Below are 23,832 nucleotides of genomic sequence, written 5' to 3'. Positions count from 1 at the left end.
CCTCAAGAGGCACTTCATCATTATCTAGAACACAGTTATAGATGCTCTATTAATACATCTCCCAATGGACAACACATAGCCAGGACCTAAGTGTGTTGAAAATGTGATTTCAACCCTACTGGAAAATGTGGGCAGAAATAACTTTTCAAGTCAATTATCTCCCCACTTCTGGATTCTTTGGCTTGGTCCTGTTGAAAATAGATTTTCAAAATATTAATGATTCTCTTCATATTTTCCAAGTGAATGTAGAAAAATGTAGAAGAAAACTTGTTTTAAAAGAAAAATAAAACCATTCTTATATGCAAACTCACTTCTGTCTGCTCAATGTCTTCTCAATTTCTCTCAACATCTTTTGGCCTTTTCCAACTGATAGGATTCCATCCTCTGCTTCCCAACTCAGCCACTGTCCCCTCCAGCCACATCCACATCCCTGACACATAGAACTTAAACTTCAGTCCTAGGTCTCATACTTGTGGAAATTTGGCAAATACCCCTCTCTGAGACTCTATCTCCGGGTTTCTTTTCCTTTCTGATGTTCATGATATAGCTAAGTACTCAAAACTCATGAAGGGACAGAACTGTCAAAACAAGGCAGAAGGTACACGACACTCGCTGTTCCCACTGTTTGGGACACTTAGAATCCGGTGAGTGGCCACACCTTGAGTCATACACATATGCTGGTTGGGGATATATTCACACTTCAACCATATCCCCTACCACTCATTTCTCAGCCTCACCTATAACTTTTCTGGTTAACTGCTATGTACCTGTATTGGGTAGGGTCCCACCATTAAACAAAATTTCACTTGGGTAGTTAGAATACTGAAGCTGACTTATACCTACTCACAAGAGTCAACTGTTAATCCTCGGGTATTTTGCAAGCTGATTGTTAAACACGGTCATTATTAAAAATTAAAGTAGCTTACAGTTACTTAAGTTATATTAAAAACAAAGGTAATAAATATTCAATACTCATTATATTTTAGTACGTTTTACTATTAGGTACAGTCTTGGGATTATTTACATCTGTTGTGTGTGTATGGTAAAACTATTTAGCATTTTCTTCAAATTCTGTGTTCAGTGGCATCATGGTGGGCTATGGTCAAATATTCACCCAGCAGAAATTGTTAGAGGCTACAAATCAGAGCTTTCCTTTTTTTCCAAGAAGCCTATTGTTAAACATTTACCAGCACACCGCAGCTTCAACTGAAGGTTGAACCAAAGGATCTTTTAGGGTTAAGGAACTAGGATTAAGGAAACCGACTGGGGATGCTAAGCTGAGGCCTCTGGAGACCAGCAGCAGAGGGAAACATTACCATTCTTGGGACTAAAAGAGCGAAGGGAGAGCTGTAAGTAAGAGCTGTCACCAGGTTAGAGGGCTGGGAACCCAGACAACGGCATGAAAGCAGGGAAGATGCATAAAATAAACACCTCTCCCTCCTCCCCACCTCTAATGATATGCCCCATCAAAAACCCAGCCAACTCAGAAGCCTGGGCACTGCAGTCCACAGATGTGAGGGGTTGGGTCACCTGAGACAGAGATTATCAAGTATTAGGGAGTGCCATTGGGATGGTATATTTGCAAAGGAGGGGAAAGAAATGGGATTGGGCAGAGTAGAAGGTGGTTATGATGCATTCCCAGCAAAGGCCTCAGATAAACCCATGTGAGCTCTAGAGCAAGGCTGATCCTTCAAGTTTCTTTCAAGAGGGAGCAAGAGGGGCCGGTCTTTATATCCTAGTAATGATTAGTTATTGGACACAGGCTTTCCTGGAAGGAGGCATAATCTTAGGGGAGGCAGTTTTCTTTAGGAGGTGAGGGACTAAATCCTTTATTCCTGCAGTAAGGATCTGGATGGCATATCACAATACCCAACATGGCAGGGGTCAGCTTCCTGGTACCAAGTTGGGCAAAGAAGGGAGGAGAATGGGTCTGGAAGTGGTGGGAGAGAGGAATAAGTAATAATTACACATTACTCTTCAAAAGCTATCTGGTGAGTCAGCCCCTTTTGAAAGCATTGCTTAACCCTCCTGCTCCATGTACCTGAGAGTCCTCATGAAAAGCTTTATTGTGTTTCCCAAAAGAGAGTATTCAACCAGTCTGTTTACTACTCTGTCCTCCTGTGAGCTCTCTATCCTTATCCCCATTCCGGCCCAGCCTGGAACTCCGTAGATGATCAGTAAAATTAGTTAAATGGTAAGTTTCACAGGGCCATCCTTCATAACTACAGAGACATCTCAGATGAAAATAAACAATTATCCAGGGGAAGAGAAAACAAGCCTCTAAATGAACACACAGGGTACAGCACAAATAATGCCCCTTTTTATTACAAAATCATAAGCGTGTAATTCTGTAACATAACAATATCTCACTCAAGCACGCCATGACATTTTAGGTGAAATGTTCAAATTAAAACTATAAATTATTACACCCATATTATTACCCTACCAACCACACTTAAGCAGGTGTTACTTCTGCCAGACCCTGTATATAGAACCTTATGACAATGCCTCATGGCATGTTGCCCTCCAAATCATCACTGTTGATAAGTCCCTGGAACGTTTCCAGTTAGTTAGCCAGCCTGATCTGTATCTACAAGCATCAACTGATTGATTCATCAAGGTATGTTGTAAGAAGGGAGGGAGGGAATAAATTCCATGGAAAAAAATTGTATTGTTAGGATGAAATGGGGTAGGGGCGGGGGTGCCGCAATGTGGCACCAACATGATAAAGAGTAGTTTTGAGGCCAGGCTTCAGATCGTCAAAGGCTCCCTCTGAGCTTCTCTTGCAAGGAGACAGATAAGAAACAAGACATTCAAGTAGCTGACGGGGTAGCCCGTGAGTGTCTCTCTTGTCCAGTCGGCTTGTCAGTTCTCCTGGCATTGTCAGGAGACGTGTGCCACCGCAGTCAGCTTTGTGTCACCACGCTCCTCTGTCTTTCATCACCTTCTGGAGCATGAATGGTGCTTTTCTTTTCTCTTTTTTTCTTTTCTTGGGCTAATATGAGGTACAATACTGTTGTCCTCTGCAGTCACTTGTTTGAAAAACACATTTAACTGACTTTACGCACTGCTTCAGGCTGTAGAGAATTAAAGTGAATATTCCAAGAGACAGTGGAATCTGTTAAGTTACTTGGAACCTACATTTGCAAGAAAAGGAAGGAGTTAGGAATACGAGGAAACTTAAAGCTTGAATTGACCAGTGGAATGAATACAGAATAGTTGAAATAGAAAAATCCATGTTGAGGGGTGTTTCCTGCATATGTTGATTAATCTACAAAGATACCAGGTTTTCTTAAGTTATTAAGTACTTTATATGCTGCTACTTTGCAGGTAATTTAATCTTCATGACAACCCTGAGAAGTAAAACCATTCATTCTTATCACTATTTTACAGATTTACAAACAGAAGCCTTGAGAAGATAAGTGATTTGTCTGAGATAAGGAGTAAACCGGAGATTCAAATTCTTGTTTGATCTGCCTCAGAGATACTCTGGGGAGAGAATGGAAGGACAATGAGGACAATTGGTGGCATATGATGCACTTTTCCATGACTAGCACTGGAAGATCAAGGGGACTTGGATGAGGAATGTATCGCCTAAACCAAGAAGACTATTACAGTGCAGAATAAATATCTCCTCCCCCACCCCAATCAGGTTAAGAGGAATCTCTAACAAACACACACACACACATATGCACACATAACACAAAAACTTGAAGTCCTTGGCTTGATGGATCTTGATTTTAATGGTATTTAAGAGAAACCCAGAGAGAAAGATGAATAATCACTATAACAGTCTCATAAGATACTGATTCTTCATCTTGATGTTTCCATAGAAAAAAGGACTCAGCACCTTCTTCCATTATGAGAGCAACCCCAGTCTCTGCAAGAGAGGAGCTCCCCTCCCTGCACTCCTGGATCAAGATTGGAAGTTTCTTGGGCTGTGGTGCCATTACTCTGCTTCAAAACACCATCTGCCTGTCATCTCTTCCTTTCACCACCAGCTTGCAGGCTGAGCACTTGGGAAGCATACTTTTAGAACAGGAAAGGGATTTTAAGAGGCAACTTATAACACAAAGAGATCAAAAACACTTATTAATATAACTCACAGCAGCCCAGGATGATATTAACAAATTGGCCATTATTTTGAACATATCACGCCAATAATATTGTACAGTTACTGTGCTAAGTACATTACAGACAATCTATTGAGCTCCCATAACAAACCTATTTATATATAAAGAAATATAATATCAGAGAGGATGAGTAATGTGCCCAAGTTTACGTAGCTATTAAGTTGAGGAGCCAGGAATAGCTTATAATTCTAAAGCCTATATTCAGAATCACATTGTATGGTCTCCTAGAAATTAAGAGACAATCTAGAAGTAGGAAAGTGGAAGACAATAATGACTCCATGAAGCAGAACGTGGCAGTAAAAAGGGAGTTTCTGGCCCATATAGTAAAAGACCTGTGTGCTTCTGAAATGTAGAAGTCAGTTATTTTCTTTTCATACATTCATATGTCATGCTGACCAATTGTTGGTACTTCTAATATTAGAACTCAAGTTAGAGGCAAATAATAGTCAACTGATCGTGCATCTCCCAGGGTGATGACATCAACCAAATGAATGTCATAAACTCCTAAAATCATTTCATCAGGGTGCTCCAATTATAATTTGTTATAGATATGAATATAACTTATTATAGTTGTGAAGTTTATCACTACCCAAACAGTAATTCAACTGTGCAAGAACCTGAAAACAATATTGCCACTCAAAGAAAACACCTTGGCAGTAGTGTGCTGGCTCAAAGAGCCAGCTGTTAAATTTTCAGGACTTTTTGTGAGCTGATGAATAAATATAACCACCATCAATAGTTAAATTACATAAGCATATAATTACATAAACTATATAAAAGATGAAAGTAATAAGTATTCAAACCTTATCACTCCCCAATTATTTTACTGTATTCTGTTATTATCTATGCTCTTGGGGTTATTTACAAGTACTATAGCTATGTGTGAAAATTCCATATGTTTGAGTGCTACTATGCTTCTCTTCCCAATTCTCTTCCCAATCACACTGGTAGCTTGAAATCAGCCATGGTGGGAGTATTTATTTACACTGTGGAAATTAGAAAATACTAAAAATCAGGACATTGTTTGTTTGTGGGGAGAACCAACTGTTAAACATCTACCAGTGCCCCACTGCTGGTACATGTAGGAACTCCACTCAACCAGGAAGAGCCACATCACAATGCTCTGTATCTCCAGGAAGGTATAAACTGCTGGTAAGGAGTTACTTTCTTATTGCTATATAACAAATTACCCCAAGAGTTAGTGGCTTAAAATAAATCAATATTCATTTATTTGTTTGTTTGCTTATTATCTCTCACAGTTTGTATGCGTCGAGAATTTGGAGGCAGCTTGGCTGGGTTCCGGATTGAAGTCTCTGATTCTTCCAGGGCTGTCATTATCTAAAGTCTTGAATACTTGCCAGATCCTTACTATGTAGGATCTGCCCCCACAATGGGTCACTCACATGGCTAACAAGGTAGTGTCAGTATTAGTGGGAGACCTCATTTCTTTCCCACAGAGTCTCTTCACAAAGCTGCTTGAGTTTCCTGACAACAGGGTAACTGGTTTCTCCCCGAGTGAGTACTCTAAGAGACCAACACAGAAATTCTACTGCTTTGTATGACATAGCCATTAAAATCACACATGGAGCAGCTCTGACACATGTAGAAAGAGATTACAGAAGGGCTAACTGCCAGAAGGAAAGGATGGCTGTGAGCCATTTTGGAGACTACCACACATGAGGTTATGCAGGGGGAAAGACAGTGAAATCACTCCTCCAATCTAGATTTTGATGAATATGGTGACTCCGAGCACACAGCTATGCCTGGTGCAGGGAGTACCTGAGCATGCCTTACAACAGATACTAAGGGTTTAAAAAATAATGATGTTGCTGTGTCAGCACAATGAAGGGCATTAGCCAATTTTATCATTCCCAGAACTTTAAGATGTATTCCTGACATTACACCCCTGAGGTAGCCCATCCATTACTTCCTACTTCCTATTACATAATTTTCTATGTAATCATAGTGATAAATAATTATAAAAATCTACCTTGCATATCATCACATCAGCAAACAAAGCAGGAAATATACACAGTATATCAGCTATAGTTAATTCAGGCTACCACAACACAAAACCACAGACTGGATGGCTTAAACAACAGGCATTTATTTTCTCACAGTTCTGGAGGCTGGAAGTCCAAGATCAGAATGCCAGCATAGTTGGTTTCTGGTGACAGTTTCTCTTCCTGGCTGGCAGATGGCCACCTTTCACCTTTTCAATGTGTCCTCATACAGCTGAGAGAGAGAGAGAGATGACAAGTTAGTTCTCTGACATCTCTTCTTATAAGGACACTAACCCTATCAGAACAGGGTCCCATCCCTAAGACCTCATTTAACCTTAATCACATCTTTAGATAACCTGTGTCCAAATATAGCCACACTGGGGGCTGGGACTGCAACATACAAATCTGGGGGGACATAAACATTCTATCCATAACAGACATTGTTATAATGAAGGCTCACTTTGCAAATGAAAAAACAAAGCTGAAAGACTTGGTGTTGTACAACAAATGGTAGGGCCCTTACTAAAAACCAGGACTTATGCTTCTGAGCTCCAGGATCTTCTTTAATAATAAATATTCAAACTTCACACTTGGCACATTTGGTACAATTATCCATTCTCCACTCCCATGGTGATGGCATGAACAGACATTATACAAGATCATATAAGAATAAAGGTCATACGAATGGTGGCATGAACAAAGGGCAAGGTTTGGAGACTACACACACATGCCTGTTACTTTCTCGCTTCGTAACTTAAGGCATATCAATGAAACATTACTGCATTATTCTCTTATCTGCACAACGGGAAAATTAATATTTACTCCTCAGAACCTCATGAAGTTGGTGAGATACACACATTTCAAGATGGTTCACCTCGCACACGTATAAGCTCTTGATATTTGATAGTTGCTGCTGTTTATTCACTAATAAAATGGCAACATGACTCTAAATAAGAAAGTAAAATGGATTAGTATACCTGTTGGGGTTTTTTATCTGCTAGGTAATAAAGGGATCCCATTGTACTTGTGATTCAGGTACCCATCAGTTTCTAATTTCACTGTTTTTCACATTCATTTCATGACTGGCAGAAAACATTCAGATAACATATGGTAAACAAGAAAATCCATCAGCAGGTATCTACTTAGTTACTCCTATATGTATGGCACTGTGCTAAACATTGAGTAATTGTCTCAGCCGTCTAAAAAGTAAATTTAGTTGGGAAGACAAGGCATAAGAATGCCCTAAAAAAGATAATACCAGGCATTAATGATAAAGACACAAGAACAGGTATTGTTACCTCTGCATCACTTATAAGTATTAGGGAGTTAATCTTCCTATTCTTTATCTGAGCAATATTTATTACCTATTCCCCTAAACTCCATTCTATGGCTACAAGTTCTAAGGCAATAAGGAGCTCACCCAAAGTCACATAGAAAAATTTTTCGCCTTGGCCATTTCTACATTACCCACAATATCTACAAATTTATTCCTAAAATGTTAGAGCTGCAAGAATTTCAGAGTGGTTGTAAGCCAATCTCATCATTAGGAAAATAGGATCAAAATAGGCAAGTGATTTGGCCAATAAAGCAAAGGCAGAAAATTATAACACTAAATTTATAACTAAAATAGCTTTCTATGTCTCCATATTTTTTTTAATTAAGGGGGAAAAAATCTTCTCCCATGACCTCGGTCTCATTCAATGAAGACTTACAAGGATTCCCAAATATCATCAGTGTTCTGTGGCCAAAGATGGCCAAGAACTACACCATGAAGGAACATCAGGTATCACAGTAAGAGAGTGTTAGAAAGGACCTACAGCAACTGGGCTTCTGAAACATGATTTAGAAGAGAATTCAAGGAAATGGGAGTTTTCTCCAGGTTGTATCCCATAAGAAAGTGGGGTAAATAAACAAATGTTATCTCATAGGAGGGAGGAATGAAGTGAGGCTAAATCTGTGATTAATGAAAAAGGAACCAACTGTATGGGAGAACATATTTGCCAATGATACATTGGACAAGGGTTTAATCTCCAAAATATATCAAGAACTCATACAACTCAACACCAGGAAAATAAACAATCCAATGAAAAAATGAGCAAAAGATCTGAATAGACACTTCTCCAAGGAGGACATACAGATGCCCCATAGACATATGAAAAAATGCTCAACATCACTAGCCATCAGAGAGATGCAAATTAAAACAACCATGAGATATCACCTCACACCTGTTAGAATGGCCATCATTACAAACAACAAGTGCTGGTGAGGATGGAGAAAAGAGAACCTTAGTGTACTGTTGGTGGGAATGCAGGCTGGTGCAGCCACTGTGGAAAACAGTATGGAATTTCCTCAAAATTTAAAAAATGGAACTGCCTTATGGCTCAGTGATTCCACTGCTGGGAATACACCCTAAGAATCCTGAAACTGAAGTAGCACGCACCTCAAAGTAACTTATGAACCCCTATGTCCATAGAAACACTATTTCCAATAGCCAAGTGTTGGAAATAGCCTAGGTTCCTGTCAGTAGATGAGTGGATTAAAAAACTGTGGTACATTTACAGGATAGGATACTACATGGCAGAGAGAAATAAGTAAGTCCTACCTTTTGCATCAGCATGGATGGAACTGGAGACTATTATGCTAAGTGGAATAAGCCAGTTAGCAAAAGACAAACACCTTATGATCTCACTTGTAACTGGAATCTAATGAGCAAAATAAACTAAAAGAATAGAACCAGAGACATGGAAGCATGGAACAGACTGATAGCTGTAGAGAGGGAAAGAGGAAGGGAAGGAATGGTGGAAGGAAGGGGAAAGGATTAGTCAAAGAACGTGTATGAATGACTCATGGACACATACAATGGAGATGGGATTGACTGTGGGAGAGAGGGGTAGGATAGGTGGAAGGGAGCAAAATGGGGAAAATGGGACAACAGTAATAAAATAGACAATAAAAAATAAAGTAGGAAAAAGGAGTACCTCTTTCCATTTTTCAATAGGATTGTTTGGTTTTTTCTGTTGCTGTTATACGAGTTCTTTGTATATTTTGGATATTAGCCGCTTATAGTAGGTATCATTTGCAATTACTTCTCCCACTCAGTTGGTTGACTTTTGGCTTTGTTGATGGTTTATTTTGCTGTGCACAAGCCTTGTAGTTTGATGTAGTCCCACTCACTTAATATCGCTGTGGTACATTTACAGGATAGGATACTATCTTACTCCTTTTGCCTTTGGGATCAAGTTCACAAAATCTTCTCTGTTACCAGAGGGGAAGGAGGTAGAGGAAAGATGAAGAGAGTAAAGGTGGTTAAACATATGGTCTGAAACCATTGTTGGTGGCACCATATTTGGAATATTTCCTCCCAAAGTAGTCAAGTCTCACCACAAAGGGGAAGCAATTGCATAAATAAACTAACACATCAGCAAAGCTACAAAAAACAAATCCACTGTAACTTCAAAACATGGGTTTGTCAATGGAAATTCCAAATGATATTGGTCTTCAGTTAATTCCAAGGACAGTTGGAAACCAAAGGCACTCTCCAACAGGCAGAAAGGGAAGGAGTCTAGAAACATTACAACACAAAGTCATATAATGTTAAAACTTTACCATTATAATCTACAAAGTGAATGAACCACATAAGGTTTAAAGAGAAACTAGAATGAAAAATTCCTCATTCTTGGGTTTGTAAAGAAACGTATTGTATAACTCAATATTTTAACATTATATCCACCCGCAAAATACTACAGACCATCCAGTATTTACCATATCTAAGTGAAAACGGTGCACCTATTTGGATTACATGATTATTTTAAGTTTCTAATGCTTAATAATAAATAATCAAAATAGTACACCACTGTTAATATTCTGAGACTGATGACTAAATCTATAAATCTACTACTTGTAATAGATCTACGGGAGCACTCCTGTTCTACATGAAAATCTATGGCAGAGTATAATCTACAAACATAATTTACTATATAATCTTAGTATAGTCATTGCTTTGGGGGAAAACACATGTATTAATGATTTTTTAGTCAAGGAAAAATTAACTGTTTATTCAGGAACAAATCAATAAAATGCTGGTATTTAATGACTTTAATTCAGAAGCTAAATTTGGTGCTTTATTTTTTTTTTAAAAATAAGTCTGACCAGCATTTTGGGTTTCACAAACCTAAATTCACATTCCTCATATACAACCAAATAGCTTACCAATCGTCAAAGTAAATGCTCTAAGAGAGCACAGCAGATTTATTAAGACCTTCTCTTTAAACCGATTCTAACACAGTCTCTATGTTTTAGCAAGAATTCCAGCATGTGAGCTATAAAACAGAATCATGCAAGAGTAGATTCTTTTGTATGGGATGATAATAATATCTTCTCTTTGCAGAATCTCACCACACACAATTTCAAAGGCAGAAAGAAAAAGGGAATACCTGAAAGGCTAATTACAGAGCTGGATAGATACATGATAAAGCATTAAAATAAATGAAATAGATGAATTATCAGAGGACAGAGCTAAAGACTGATGAGCCATATTTAGTACACTAATCCCAAGTGTTTATTTTGCATTCTTCTGGCCTTTAAAGATGACAGGTTGTGATCAATTGCTTCCCTTGAAGGCTGACTGCTTTCCTGCCCTAGCATTTAATTTCTGTTTGATGTTCTTCACTTTGTGTCAATGTATGAACTACTGTTAAGATATATAGCAGTGATTAAAATAATTCATCCATCTGCTTATAATTAAAGACCAAGTTAAATGTAATGACAACTTTATCTAGCAAGCTAGTTATCATCTGAAATGGGGGTTGCCCCCCAACAATTTCTCCAGTAGATGAATTATTCTCGTTTGTGGTAGTTCAAAAATTTTCCTACAGAGGATGGAGATTTTAATCAATGGTGTCATTGGTTAAGTGAAATGAAAGAAATATAGAAATCTCTTTAATTTATTTTCCATATTAACAAACAAAACCAAACATCTTAGTAGCTCACTCAAAAATTGGAGGAGAAAAGTGGTTTTTGAATCAATAGTTTTAAATTAATTGTTCACAAAGATGAGAGGCCACTGGGAAAAAAGCAAGTACACTCAATTAATTTTTTAAATGGCACCAGCTTTATGGTGAAGTAATTACTGAGTATAGTACTATTTTAGAAAAAAACCAACTTTCTTAGAGTATTTTTTAACTTACTGCCATCTTAGAGTAAACAGAATACTCTAGTTATATTTTTAAATAGATTGTTAGACACCAAACTTGAGGGGGAATAAAATTCACTCATATTCCCTACCACCCTGAAAATAAATAAAATTACTGATATTTTATTTAATACCTTTCTGCCTTTTCTCAGTTAGATATAGACACACACACATGCACAGATCTATTATGAAGTTGAAGTAATGTTATCATATGCAATTTTAAAGGCTGCTTTTTTTCTTATAATAATACATTGTAAATATTCTTAATATATTTAAAGGATTTAAAAACCAAACCAGCAATATGGAAGCCAAAATCTTGTCTCACATATCCTTTAATCATTCTCTGATAAGCACAATTTAATGACCATAGAGCTAAAGACCAAATGAAAATAGTATAAAAAATATGTGAAAAAAGGGGTGGAGTGGAGGGATGGGGAGAAAAGACATACAACTGTAATTGAATAACAATAAAAAATTTTAAAAAATATGTGAAAAAGTATTTTGACATTTTTTCATAATCAAAATTGACTATTATAAATTTAATATAACTGCACACCAGTAAAGAACCTCATTCAAATAACTATGCAAAGTCATGTGGGCAGGCTGCTTTAAAGTTAAATTTAATTATTTATTTATTTTTTAAATATATTTTATTGATTATGCTATTACGGTTGTCCCATTTTTTTTCTCCCCTTTTTTCCCCTCTGCTGTGCATAACCCCTCCCACCAGCATTTCCCCACCTTAGTTCATGTCCATGGGTCATACACATAAGTTCTTTGGCTTCTCCATTTCCCATACTACTATTCTTAACCTCCCCCTGTCTATTTTGTACCAACCATTTATGCTTCTTATTCCCTGTACCTTTTCCCCCATTCTCTCCCTTGCCCCTCCCACTGATAACTCTCCATGTCATCTCCATTTCTGTGTTTCTGTTCCTGTTCTACTTGTTTGCCTAGTTTGTTTTTGTTTCTGTTTTGTTTGTTTTTTTTAGGTTCAGTTGTTGATAGTTGTGTTTGTTGTCATTTTACTGTTCATAGTTTTGACCTTCTTCTTTTTCTTAGATTAATCTCTTTAATACTTCATATAATAAGAGCTTGGTGAAGATTAACTCCTTTAACTTTACCTTCTCTGGAAAGCACTTTATCCACCCTCCCATTCTAAATGATAGTTTTGCTGGATAGAGTAATCTTGGATGTAGGTCCTCACCTTTCATGACTTCAAATACTTCTTTCCAGTCCCTTCTCGCCTGTAAGGTTTCTTTTGAGAAATCAGCTGATAGTCTTATGGGAACTCCTTTGTAGGTAACTGTCTCCTTCTCTCTTGATGCTTTTAAGATTCTCTCCTAATCTTTCATCTTGGGTAATGCAATTATGATGTGCCTTGGTGTGTGCTTCTTTCGATCCAACTTGCTTGGGACTCTGAGCTTCCTGGACTTCCTGGAAGTCTATTTCCTTTGCCAGATTGGAAGAGTTCTCCTTCATTATTTGATCAAATAAGTTTTCAATTTCTTGCTCTTCCTCTTCCCCATCTGGCACCCCTATGATTCAGATGTTGGAACATTTTAAGTTTTCCCAACAGTTCCTAAGCCTCTCCTCATTTTTTTGAATTCTTGTTTCTTCATTCTGTTCTGGTTGAATGTTTATTTATTTCTTCTTCTCCAAACCATTGATTTCAGGCCCAGTTTCTTTCCTGTCACTGTTGGTTCCCTGTACATTTTACTTTATTTCACTTTGCATAGCCTCCACTTCTTCCTCTATTTTGCAACCATACTCAACCATTTCTGTGAGCATCTTGATTACCACTGTTTTGAACTGTGCATCTGATAGGTTGGCTGTCTCTTCAACACTTAGTTCTATTTTTGGAGCTTTGATCTGTTCTCTCATTTGGGCCATATTTCTTTGTCTTGGCATACCTGTTTGTAGTAAGTGGGGGAGCCTTAGATATTCACCAGGGTGGGGTAAGCCATGTTGCTGTTTTGTGGCACTGTATGTGGGGAGTAGGTGGTTCCAAGAGGGAACAAGGCCAATTGCTGGGCTCTTAGTTGGCTTTCAGTCACTTCCCCCGCAACCCACAAGCAAATTGGGCCCTTCTGGTGCTGATTCCCGGGTGGGTGGTTTTGTGTACATTCTAGGACCCTGTGGGACTCTCCAACAAGCTCTGGGAGATTTTCCCTCTGCCACTGCAACCCCCACAGGATTTGACAGTCAGAGGTTTTGAGGCTTTATTTCCCCACACTGGAACCCAGGGTCACATGGTCTGTCTCATTCCCCAGTTGTTCTTCCTGGTTTATCTGCACGCAAATGTAGGACCAGTCCCCCAGCCACCACCTTGCTGCAAGTGTTCTCCTCTCTAGTTGCCTGTCTCTGCCCCTCCTACCAGTATGAATGAATGATTCTTCTTTAACTCCTTGGTTGTCAGACTTCCACACAGTTTGATTTTCTGCCAGTTCTTGTTATGTTTTGTTTTTAAATTTGTTGTTGTCCTTCCTTTGGTTGTGTGAGGAGGCAAAGTGTATCTATCTACACCTCCATCTTGGCCAGATGTCTCTACTTTTCTATTTAAGATGGTGCTTGATTGAATATCTCCTGTTGACCAAAATATCCAAACTTGGGAAACCTACCAGGAAATATACTGGTTAATTCATCAAAGGAATTAATATGTGTATTTTACTTCAAAGAGTAACAGCTAGCCCTGACCAGTGTGGCTCAGTGGGTTACAGCATTGTCAGATCAAAGGACCATGGGTTCCATTCCTGGTCAGGGCACATACCCAGGTTGTGAGTTTGATCCCCAGTAGGGGCACATATGGGGCATGTACAAGAAGGCAATCAATTGATGTTTCTCTCTCACATCTCTCTCTTTCTCTCACTCTCACTCTCTCCCAATCTCTCTCTCTCCTCTCTCTCTCTCTCTCTCTCAGCAAGGACAAAATGTCCTCAAGTGAGGATAAAAAAATAATTAAAAGAGTAACAGCTAAAAGTACTTAGTATAAGATAATTATGCTAAAAATCACCTATAATGTCCTGCATCCAACATGATGGGTAATTAATAAATGTTTATGGAAGCGTGAAAATATGCCTTATTTTTGCTTCCAAGTGTTTTCTGTTAATACACAGGGGCTGAAGTAAGGTGTCTCCAAGAACTTAGAAATAAGGAGTCTTCTTTGGAGATAAGTATAAAATCAACATACCATGAGACAGTGCATAGGTAAAGCAAGTTACGTTACTGGCTTTCAGGCCAATGGGCTTGACTATAACCAAATGGACACATTAACACATTCAAAGAATGAATGAATATGTTAATCAAAACAGAGACTAATTAGACAGAAAAGTTTACAGCCAGTACCCAGCAAAGCACAGTTCAAGAGAGAGGAAGGTCTAGCCAGTGGAGCTGGTATGTTTCTAGTCCCAGGGTAAAACTGCTCCTGGGGTAGAAATGGATGCAGATGAAGTCAACAGACTTGGTTATATCCGGCCCTGTTGATAAGGCTGCTTTTAGTATACACTGGAAGCCTCAAACTATGTTGACCGCTGCTGTTAATCATTTGTTCTTCCAACTCCCCTTCTTCTTATGAACTGTTCCCCAGATAACCTTCAAATTCCCAAGTCAGTTAGTTACAGAGAAAGAGAGGGAACTGACCCTGTGAATGTAAGCATTTCTGATCTGTGCAGCAGTGATTTCCTATGGTAAGTGAACAAAGAGAGAAACCACATAGCTTGATGATAGGGAAAAAATGAGCTGATCATAAATCTCCATTATCCTGGTCCATGTGACAGCTCTACGTCTCATTGTGGATGAATAAATTATCATTCTTAACTTCATGCGTTGTTAGTAATAAAGAGGTAGTGTCTTGAGGCCTGATGTTCTCTGAGGAGATAGGATATCAGATCATTCAGAGGCCTGGGCAGCCTCCCCTGGGAGGTCTCTGACCTCACTTCAGTTGCTCTCACCTAATATTGACACATGTAAATACACATGGAGACCACCTGGCAATGAAGAGATGAGCTTCTTTTTGAGATGACACAAACAGAACCAGAATCAGGGCATTTTAGGATCATTTTTAAAATCACATATGAGGTATTCTCCCTTCCAGTTTTAAGATGGAGGAATAAAAATGAGTTCATGATAAATTTTAGATTTTGAATTTTGTAAACTACCTATACGTGGTGACATGGGGAGCACCTGTCAGTTCTCTTACACTCTCAAATGAAGTTTATAACTGACCCACATAGGGTAGCTAGGGCTCCATCCAAGACCCGAAGTCTCCCCAAGAGTTAGATGCCTGTTGGATGTACAGACCCTGAGGGAGAGCTGCTACAGTTACATGGAGGAAATGAAAGAGCACAGCAAACTGGTCCACCATTAAGTGTTGAGGCATGGCTGGGGACCTTGTTAGGAAAAGGCCAAGGACACTCCACAAGTGTGCAGATACCTGAGCCCAAGACAAAGAGAGTGATCATACTGCAAGTTATTACAGCTCAGAAGCAACAAAGCTGCCCCAGACCACACAGGGTGCTGGAGATGTGCCCTCTGAGGAGAAAGACAGTAGAATGAATTGAGTTAGTGAAATTGACACTTTGCTGTCCTCAGTATCCTCCTTTTCCATGCCCAAAAGTACTAGTTCCAATGTGAGTTCCACAAGATTCAAAGCTCCACCCCCCCCAAGGCAATGGAATTTGCTCTTTCTGTCTACCAAACTTCCCACTCTCAGGCTTTATTCTTCAGCTTAAGTCCATGAGTCCTATTAAAATGTAATGTTCCAAGGCTGGACCTGAACTTAAAATGGCATCTTCAGTATGAACCTCATGGGGAATGCAGGTCAGCAGCTTACTAGAGTGGGATGTGATAAGCAGTAAAGAAAAGGTTTCCTGTGGGTTGAGGACCTGAAGGGTAGGAAATTGCTCTGCCAAGGAGGACTAGCGAGTGGCCACATCACCAGACACCAGTCTCTCCTTCACAATGTTAATGAACACTTCACATACCTAACACTCTGATTTCATTTTCTGAAATAGCTTATAACTGATGCTCCAGCAGTTCATTTTTCCTCTGATTAAGGCTATGATATAATGATTTTCAATATAAATATTAATATTCCCTGATTGCACAATGAAGGCTTTTGTTCCTGTTCTTCATGTAGTAGAATGAAATGTTAAAATATTTTGGAGTGGTTTCAGTTCATTATAATTATTGCTCACCCTAAAATCTTGGAGAGGTGCAGGTGACAAGATCAAACTCGTTTCCACTTAAACTGAGCCAGGTTTAAACCAAAGTCCCCAAAGATGAAAGGCTAATACCTCAATGCCTTGTTTGGTTTCAAAGATGTTTAGTCATTTTTTTTAATGTAAAAGCAGCTTTTAAAAGAACATAATTTTAAATTGTTAGCAATGTGAGAAATGTACATTAAGGAGGTATACTTTTTTACCCCAAAAAAATCATTTCAACAAGAAACAGTGTGGTGATTGCGGAGGGTGGGATGAGGGGAGGAGGCAGGGGCGTGGTGAAAGAGGGTATAAGGGGGATAAGTGGTAATGGGAAAAAACACAATAAAAAATAAACTATTTTAAAAAAACAGAGAAAAAGAATTATAAAAATACCAATCTAATAGACAAGTGGATCTTCCCTATCAGAGTTTCAACATAATATAATTGCCCTCCTTCCTCACCTTATACTAAGTTTTGCCCCATTTTCCCAAGTGCTCACCAATAATAGCAACTAAATCAGAAGTTTTAAAAAATATAGTAAATTTTATCCCAATATAAGCCCTGTTTTGAGTGGGGCTTTAATGACAGTGTGCTCTGTATTTTTGATAATGCTACAGTTTGGCTAATGTCCAGAGCTGGGAGTAACAATGGGCACATGCACGAGTTATGTTTCTGTTTATATTCCCTCCCCAAAGCTGTGATTTAAGCAGAGGGTTCTGCCCTAATCACGGACACTTAGCAAATGAAAGTTGCTTATATTTCTCAAGTAAGTTTGAGCCTCTTTGGTTTGGCAGAAAGTCAAGCTTACCAAATATTTTTATATAGAACCATTTCAAATCAAAGAAAAAGCATAATCAGACAACCAAATAAAGGTCTATGAAAATGCACAAAGAACATCTGGGTAATTTAGTTGATTTTATTCCTCCAGTTATAACATAGCTTTTTGTGGTATTCATTTTATAACTAGTACATATAATATTGCACTACAGGAGGCAATATTAAGAGTTTTGAAGATAAATTATAAATGTTGCATACCCTTATATTTTTTCATCACTGAAAAGGAAATATCTCAATAAGCTGTCTTCATTATGTGTCCTCTGTAGAAAAGAGAAATGTTATCAAACTTCTCTTCTAAAATTAGGCCAAACAGAACTAGATAGGTTTAGATAAGTTTTCAGATAAGAATCGAGTTCTGAGGCTCTGAACTTAATAATTTCAACTGTTTTTATGAGCCTGTTGATACATTTACATACTCAAATAAGATATGGCCTCCTGATATCTAAACACAAGATAAATAAATGCAGAAAATGAGGGGGGAAATCACGAAGAAATGACATAGATCATACCAGAAACTGATCCATGAGGTGCAATTGGGAAGTTGAAGATGGTTTATATATTTAAAGACCAGATGATTAGAAATAGAGGGTAAGCTTTATTTATGCACATTCATTATTATTTACTGAATAATGTAAACTTTACATTCCAAGTTAGAAAGGCAGCTACATAAGGAGACTTTTGATTCCCAAGAAGAGATTTAAAAGTTTGTTTGGCCTTAGCTATAAAATCAGGTCAACACTGTATTAGATTATTTCATCTTGCTAAAGCCATTGGACCTGGCATGTGTCTAGTTGTAAGAAATAGAATAGGATCAACCAATTCAGATGCAAATGCAAGGCAGTGATGACTTTTCCCAAGAGATCCAAGATGGTAAATGGAGTATCACTGAAGCCTCCCTCAGGGCCCGCTCTATGGGCATGACCTGTGCAGTCACACTGGGTTCTACTGGTAGAAGGGCCCTGCACTTGGTTTAATGCTCTGCTATCACCATCATGAAATTCATAATTTTTTTTCTTTGAACTTGTGTTTTGGAAGTGAGGTTTGATGGAACAGTGGACATGCATGAGAACAGAGGAAATGGGCCTGGCAGCTGCACACTCACACATACACGGGATGAAGCCATGCGCAGCGTGAGCAGCAGCATAATGCGCAGTTGGCCTGGCCTCCTGGTGCACAGGCACATGCCCAGGGCAGTGCCAAGGGAGCAGCAAGGCTGGGACCTGAACCCACATTGGTGATGGCAATGGTGGCGGCAGCAACAGAAGTCATGGGGGCAGAGGCCATGGACTCCACAGGGAGCAGCAACAGGACCACCCCCCCAGGGAGGCCAGCTTGCTGTCTACCCAGAGGCATTGGCACAAATAACTCTTGGGCCTGAGGGCCAGGCAGGAAAAGTAGGTTACCTGAGGCAGTAAACTTGGTCAATAAATTTACCCCAAAAAGTATACATGAACATTACACATTAAAGTATAGTAGGAGTCATCCTCAAGAGATAGCATTGATTTTGAAAAGCTACAATGTTGCAAAAGACCTATCTACAGGTTTACAACTAGAAATTAAATGTGAAGATTGTCATATTTGATGGAAAACAACACTATTTCCATAGAAAGCTTCAGCCAACAAATTTTTAATGAGGAATACAATTTTCTAATTCTTTTTTTCTTGAAATTGAAGATGCAGTGATAGAATTCATTAAAGAAATTTTAAAATACAGTTGACCCTGGAACAACAAAAGTTTGAACAGCACTACTGCTCTTATAAGTGGGTTTTTTCAGTTGACAATATGAAAAGAACTCCCAGATGAACTATGTAGGCCTCAAACAGACTATGTAAACTTAAAATATCAATAAATACTTGCAAATGTATTTTCTCCTTTTTATGATTTTCTTAATAACATTTTCTTTTCTCTAGCTTACTTTATTGTAAGAATAAAATATATGTCATACACAAAATATGTGTTAATCAACAGTTTATGTTATAGGCAAAGCATCTTTTCAACAGTAGGCTATTAGTAAAGTTTTGGGGAATCAAGCATCATAAGCAGATTTTTGACTGTGGGGGGATCAGCACCCCTAACCCTCATGTTGTTCAAGGGTCAACTGTAAATACAAATCACCAAGACACTGCTGACCTCTTGTACAGTCTCCACAAGTTTAGGAAATAGCAGAGGAAACATGAAAATGCCTGACTTTCTGACTTTCGTTAAAGTTTTGTCCTCTAAAGAACATGAATTGTATTGTATTTCTCCCATTCCCAGACTATGATACTAGCTTTCAATAACCCCAATGGCTACTAGAAGTCTTTTGCTACACAATAGAAACACACACAAAAAAATAAAGCTGCTTTTTAAATGTTATTAATGGATTCCATCAAATCCAGGAGACCCACCTACTTCAGCCCCTGAAATTGTGGTTATTAAACATATTTCTCAAAATATAACTCTGGGACAAACACACAGACTACATGTGTCAACAGAGAGATGGCACTCATATTCATGGGTGTCACAAAAGCATATCAGGTGCTATTACTATTGGCAACAAACATAAAAGATGACAGAAAGGATTTGTTCCTTTAGTTGCTAATCAAAGACACGAATAAGTGCCAAAGCAAGAATTTGAGATCTTAAAACACAGAGGTAAAATCCATGGGATTCTTGAAAATGAACAAAGGGATTGTCATACATAAATTGATGTTAAACGTTGTTGGTGCTTTCAATAGTGATCATAAATCGATGCACTATGTGTTTAGATAGAATTTCTCATCCTTTAATGAATTTTGAGAATCTGCCTTTAAAAAATAACACCTTAACCACTAACTGATTAAAAAATTACTCTGTAATTTTAAACATAACTAGAAATGTCACTATTGACCCTCCTGTGGTGGCCTTGTGTTTTGATATCCAGCAAAGACTAGGAATAGGAAAAAGTTGAAGTGTACATGATTCCTCTTAAACGTCAAAAGAGAAACCTTAGACCATTTTTACCTGAGTGGTTTCTCATTTCCTTGAAACAGACTCATTTCTCTTTAATGAAAAAATTTACAAAATATGGATATGATAGCTCTTTAGCCCCAGAGCAAATTGCTGGTAAAAAGGAAACCCTTAGAAGAGCACCTATTGGACCCATGATTGATTTATTTTAGTATTTCCCTCAAACTTTCAAAAATCATAAGTTTCACAGAACTGAGAAGCAGAAAAATAACTAAAAATTAGTATGATAGGGATGCATTGTTTTTCTTACAGTACTCATTTTTAATGTCTCAGCTATTTGATAATTCTCTTAAAGCCATCTCAACTAAAGAAAATGCTCAAAGTGGGCATTTCATTCAGAAAGTTCAAAAATAATTTGCTGACTCCAAATCCTAAGTTTTGGGCCTTAAAATCATAATAAAGCAATCTACCATTTTAACGTAAACTGCTTTCTGATATCAGAAGGAAGCATTTAATTAAATTTGCACTATATCGTTGAAGGTACACAGAACATGTACTACCATTGTCAAGAAGCGCAATAATAGAGCTGATCTTAAAAAAATAATAATTGGGCATCAATTTCCTTCCTATAAGTTTTAACCCTTCACAGAAACATCAAATGAGGGAGGGAAGTGAACCTCAGGAAATCGCTCCATTAGCCCCCTACCTCCAGACACGTAAACAATGCCACCATCCAGGAAAGGACATGTACTGTCACCCCAGTGCAATTGCATCACGCAAGCTCTTCCCTGAGTCCATCCAAGGTCATCAGCTTTAATTCAAGACCCTGCTCATTGTTCTACATTCTCTTGGGAAGGACCTCAAAAGCCTAAAATTTTTCTCAGATAAATAAATTACTGTAAATTCATATAATTAATACTGTTCAATACTCTATTTACTGTCTTAAGAGCATATTTAATAACATGGAAAAACAACCATCTATGTTGTCCACAGAAAAGCAAGTTAAAAATCAGTAGACCTCAAAAATTCTGTTTTTTCAAATTATAAAATGCACATTTCTGATACAATATACCTGGTATATTATTTCCACAGAAAAAGGAATATGGCAGATATATAATAAATGTTAACAGTGATTATCTCTGAGTAAATACATTATAGGTGGCTTTTATTTTCTCCTTTTAGCTTTTTGATATTTTCTAAAATTTCTGTAATAAGCTTGTTACTTTTGAAGTTAAAAAATTATATTTAAAGCATAGAATAAGTAACCAATTGCTAGAAGAAGGTGTGTCTACTAGTTTTTGTAAACAAAGAAGTTCTTCCCTGGCTGTTCTTCCCTCCCTGTGGCTCAGTGGATTGAGTGCTGGTCTGCAAACCAAAGGGTTGCCAATTTGATTCCCAGTCAGGGCACACACCTGGGCTGCGGGCCAGGTCCCCAGTTGGGGACGTGCGAGAAGCAACCACACATTGATGTTTCACTCCCTGTCTTTCTCCCTCCCTTCCCCTCTCTCTAAAAATAAATAAATAAAATCTTTGAAAAGAAAGTTCTAGAGGAAGCAAAGGTATTTTTTATATTTTAGGATGATACAAACTCCAACAAATTAAATGTTAATTAATATTACATGTAAACCTGCTCTAAGAGGGTTTGGAAATACTAGTACTTACCTTTTTATTTCTTACATTGGTATTATCTATAGCATCACCGTATAATTTGTCATCTACAAGAGGAGATGCTATCAAGAATTACATTGGGACAATAGGCATAAACTAGGACTGTCCCAGGCAAACCAAATCATATGGTCACCCCAGCTATCAACAATACCTCCTGGGGCACAGAACTGTACCTTCACTGGTAATGTTTAATATTTTCTTTTAAAGAAGTTAGGTAGCATTTTTGTAATATATGCCACACCTACATTTTTTGAATCTCAGTAGGAGACTGGTTTTTGAGAAAACAAAAAGAAATAATAACATTCTAACTATAAAAATTTGTTTCCATAGAAGAGGTGAGGTTTTTTTCCCCAAAAGGCGAAAAGAAATTCCAAGCAGTGGGGTTACCAATACCCAAACAAGGTGCACATCCCAAACTGAGAAGCCCCTAGCCAAGGGCAAAAGAGAGCGATCCCCATGAGAAGGGAAAAGGCTAAGACTCAAACAAATGCCATGCAAGCAAACGCTGCCACAGTGAAAGGGAATCCCAGAGTGCGTTATTTATTTAAAATGATGTTAAGCTACAAGACAGAATTCCTGAGCTTTGGGAAGACAAAGTTTCCAGCGGCTTCCACTTCTATCTCAGTGAGTTAATGGCCAGGGAGGCCTAGTGTATAGGAGTCAGTATGTTGAGCAATTGTTCTTCTGAGTTGTTAGTTCCTGGAGGGGTCCCTCCTCCTGCCAGTCTCCCTGAAGGGCCACTTCTCAATCACCTTTACCAGCTTCAGTCTAGTTACCTCAGAGCTAACTCAGATGATAGCGTAATTAATTTTCATATGCTTCATTTTGCTTAATGGCATACTCTTTCAATGGGAGCAATCTATATTTTTATTCAAAGGGATTCATAAACTAAAGTCAGAAAGTGAAATAGGAGGTTTCTGAGTGTTCCCCAAGTTAATGGTTCCCATTTCCCATTCCAGAATATCCATGTTACAAAAAGCAGGCTGAGTACAAACCCCTAGCAGAGAAGAGAGGAAATCCCCACATGCTCAGAAGCTTTTGAAGCCATATGACCTGACTGAAAAACAATGGAGCCGTACACCTGGGTATCTAGGTTCTAGTCCTGCCTTTGCCATGGACAAGCTAGAATAGCTATTCCCAACCTATCCATGTCCCAGTTGTCTCATTTGGTTTGGGAAAAAAAAAAAAAAAAAACAGGTGAATAAGAACAGAGGATTGCCATTCCTCTGTATATAATTATATGATTATATAAAACCAAAAATGTTGTCACCAGTGTAGAAGAATATTAAGATATTTAACAGTGATTTGCCAGTCAATCATAACAATATTCAATCCTCATTATTCACAGATTCCATATTTGCAAATCCACCTCACTCACTAGAATTTATTCTCCCAAAAATTTCACCCTCATTTGCCAACATGAGCAGAGTGGCAACATATATGTGTCATCCATCCAGCAAGTTCCCAGATGAGGTAGATATTGTTTCAGCTCTCGTACTGTAAGCAAGCATCCTTTTCACAGTCTATTTGGTGCCACATTCTTTGCTTGTGTGTGTGTGTGTGCTTTTTGTAGAGATTACCCTGTTTAAGAGGGCCCTCAAGCATGGTGCTGAAGTGTGGCCTCCTATAACTAATTACAAGAAGGCTGTGATGTGCCTTCTGAAGAAAACATGTGTGTTCGTTAAGCTTCATTCCACCATGAGTTCAAGGTTAATGGATGAACAATGTATATTAAATAAGTATAATAAGTATCTTTAAACAAAAACACACATCAGACAAGGTTATGTGTTTGTGGGTTGATGAAAATATGAGAGGCTCATAGGAACCTAACCCTTTATTTCTCCTTGGAGTAAAGGGTCAGTATTTGCTA

The 23,832-nt window shown here is 38.2% G+C and overlaps 1 long non-coding RNA gene across 1 annotated transcript in view; it reads right to left on the bottom strand.

The window, feature by feature from the left end:
• Nucleotides 1-6,227: 6,227 nt before the first annotated feature.
• LOC123479628 (uncharacterized) overlaps nucleotides 6,228-23,832 on the bottom strand; it is a 164,287-nt gene continuing 146,682 nt past the window's right edge. Inside the window, exon 5 of the long non-coding RNA XR_006655293.2 lies at nucleotides 6,228-6,368. This is a non-coding gene — a long non-coding RNA (uncharacterized lncRNA). The remainder of the gene's footprint in view (nucleotides 6,369-23,832) is intronic.

This window comes from Desmodus rotundus, chromosome 6 (assembly GCF_022682495.2).
Source record: "Desmodus rotundus isolate HL8 chromosome 6, HLdesRot8A.1, whole genome shotgun sequence".
NCBI classification, from domain to species: Eukaryota; Metazoa; Chordata; class Mammalia; order Chiroptera; family Phyllostomidae; genus Desmodus; species Desmodus rotundus.
This window is presented reverse-complemented; position numbering and strand designations above follow the sequence as displayed.